Genomic DNA, 3,200 nt, shown 5'->3' with positions numbered 1-3,200 from the left:
CAGAAGGCCTCTGAAGGGCAGATTTCATACAGCTTGGCGACATAGGTTTGCTGAATTCTGATTGGATAAAAACTCTAACCTAAAACTATGACACTAGAAGGATTTATATATATATATATATATATATATATATATATATATATATATATATATATATATATATATATATATATATATACACACACACACTATATGTTATGACTGGATATTGGGTATTAAAGAGAGTATTGCAAATACGCAAATACAACGGCATGTCCACAAAAGGAAGAAAACATTTCAAAAACACCATTTGGGGAAAATGAGAAACCTTCAGAAGGGGCCGCAGGTGGGAGGAGCATCGTTCCATAAAAAACTAACCCAGTATTTCGGTCGATTTGACCCAATCTTCTCAAAATAACCCTCAAAACTGTGTCACTTTGTAAAACCTCAAAAATCGTGTGGATTTGTAAAAAAAACAACCCGGAAAATTGGGTCAAACGAACCCAAATTTTGGGTCAGTCTTTTTCAATGTTTAACTGGGTTGTTTTGAAGCCAACTGTTTTTCGAGTGTACTTTGTCCCATTTAACTTTCCTGAAGAACTCGTGTCCCAATAATTTCGCCTGTACATAAAGTGTGTGGGAAGTGTGCGTCAGCAAGTGTTGCATCATGAATTTGTGTGTGTGTGTTGAAACAGACGTGTGTATGTTTTACTGAGTGAAAGGCAATTGTGGCTTGTCAAAAGGAGGGGCGGCCGGTGGCCCTTGGCGAGGAGAAGTGTGTGAATGTGCGTTGATGTGTCAGCGTGTGCATTTTTACGTGTGTGTTTCGCAACAGGCCAGCGTGAGTGAGGAGCTTTGGTACTGCCGGTTCAAGTATGCCCCCATGTGACCGTTGAGAGAAGTCGTGGCCAGAGGACGACAGACGTCTCGGTTCACACGCTCCGCAATCCTGATTAGTTATTTGACATAAGGGCAATGTTCGGGTCTCCCCTTATCTCCTTCGATAGCTCAGTTGGTAGAGCGGAGGACTGTAGTGGCAATTGCAGAGATCCTTAGGTCGCTGGTTCAAATCCGGCTCGAAGGAAAACTTTTTGGCAGTGGATTATACTGGTGGAATTATGTTACAAATTATGGACATTTCTTTGATTTATCCTCATAAAAGAATCAATGGGGAAAAAAGATTAGCGAGCTGAAATTTCCAGCAAATGATGATTAAACATGTAAAATTTCAAAATGCAGCAGACATTTATATGGTATTGCAGCGGGACATGCGAGATTTTGTGTACAAAAATAATAATTGTCCAAATTTTGGCCAATAGAAAACCATTATAATTACAATTTTTTAGGTGCATTTTAATAGGATTCATTAAATTGATTTTTCCTGCGACTTTTGCAACAAGTCAGTTGAGTGGCGGTCAAAGTATATCAGCAAACAGAAAATTCTTTGTTGACTTGTGTTTCACCTCAAGACAGTAGGTGGCAGTAATGAGTGACGCATGAGAAAAATTCATGATTTACAAGTTTAAATATGGATAGAGAGTGGTTAGCACATACAAATCATATGCGGAGGTTACGGGTTCACTTTTGGCCCTGTCCTTCTTGTGTGGAGTTTTCGTGTTCTTCCCGTGCCCGCGTGTTTTTTTTTTTTTCCGGACACTCTGATTTAATCCCACATGCATGTTAGTTATATTGGACACGAAATTGTCCTAAGGCGTGATTGTGTGTGTGAATGTTTTTTTTTTTTTGAGCTAAAAAACTGAATAGAAGAAAAGGACCCAAAAATGGTCAAAATACTGCATAAGGTTACAAATTTTAGTTCAATATATCTGCCATACATCAGCCATCTTGTCAAATCATCCAAATGAATAAGAATCCTGCTCGGTTCCAAAATGTGACCGGTTGAAGTACTGAAATTTTGTCCGTAATTCTCAGCTACTGTGGGCAGGCCCCTTTGGATCTGGATGGAAAAAAACCAAAACAAAAAAAAAACACGAAAGCTTACCCTTTCTATCGTAAACAAATAATTCTAGTTATTTCGAAACTAAATCCTAAACATTACTTGGGTCAAATTTTCCTTTCAAGGCGCAACATTGACTTTGAAAGCAGAGTGCTTTGATCCCTCCGAGTGGCCTTTTGACTGTAAGTGCTAACAGATTAAATCCCCGTCTTTATTTTGCATCCAAGTGGATTTTCACCTCATCCCACAAAGGAAAGCGCAAAGATTTTAAGACAGTGTCAGGCTGAAGGGACACTTGCAGGATTGCAGGGGAAGGGGAGGGGCGGAGCAAAGTAAGCAAACAAACGCCTCCGACACGAAGATGTTGTGTGTTTTGCCTTTGTGGAGACATATAAACACGCTTTGTTTTGCTCTTTTTTTGTCAGATGTGCATAATGAGCCGTCCCCGGAGCGCTTACGCGACTCGGAGTGATAAGACGCAGGGATCAGAGGGACGTCCTTATCGTCAAGCGCGGGACATCAAATCTGACCGCAAAATGTTTACGACCTAGTGCCGGAAGTACGTCTTGTATCGGCCTCCTTCCTGTCTCGTTAATCTCCAGAATCGTCTTCCTGTTGCCGAATTTGCAGGCCTCGGCCAACTCACCACAAAAACACACCAAAAAAAAAAAAAAAAGTTTCAGACGGGCGTGCACGAGAAAAGCTAAAAAGCATTTTGAGCTCATTGTAAATGAATAATGGCTTTTCAGACCTGGTCGATTATCAAAATAGCAAATAAATTCAAAATAGAATACATTTTGGTGTTCTCTAACCGGTGAACTCGAAATTGAATCAGCTGGAAACATCATAACTTTTTCCTGTGATATTCCTGCGCGTGAACGAGGAATGACTCGGACATTGGTTCGGTCTGCCCACTTCTTTGATTGATAATAATGCCGTAACAACCTCAGCTAACACAAACTGCTGTTAGCTGCAACCGGCACTTGATGCTAACAGCCAGTTGACGTTCCCTCCTGAGCTTGTCCCATTACGGGAATTATTGTAAGTAAGAATACTTCCAATATAAAAATGCACATATGTAAGTCAAAACTTGGCTTATGCGGGTGACAAATCAATCTTCCTCGAACGGAAAATAATTCTAATTTCTAAGTTATGGTTTATAGGACGCACCCATAATTTTGGCCTTAATTTTTTGGGAAAAGTTGGGGAACTTTTGGCATATACATACACAGACAATCATAAACTTAGTGGATGGTGCACAACT

The 3,200-nt window shown here is 40.1% G+C and overlaps 1 non-coding gene across 1 annotated transcript; it reads left to right on the top strand.

The window, feature by feature from the left end:
• Positions 1-976: 976 nt before the first annotated feature.
• Positions 977-1,063, top strand: trnay-gua (transfer RNA tyrosine (anticodon GUA)). The gene is given in 2 exon segments: positions 977-1,013; positions 1,028-1,063. It is a non-coding gene; the product is annotated as a tRNA-Tyr (tRNA).
• Positions 1,064-3,200: the final 2,137 nt, after the last annotated feature.

Source organism: Hippichthys cyanospilos, chromosome 6 (assembly GCF_059441005.1).
Source record: "Hippichthys cyanospilos isolate Australia breed blue-spotted pipefish chromosome 6, RoL_Hcya_1.0, whole genome shotgun sequence".
Taxonomy (NCBI): domain Eukaryota; kingdom Metazoa; phylum Chordata; class Actinopteri; order Syngnathiformes; family Syngnathidae; genus Hippichthys; species Hippichthys cyanospilos.
The sequence above is the reverse complement of the archived record's forward strand: the minus strand, read 5'-3'. Positions and strand labels throughout refer to the sequence as shown.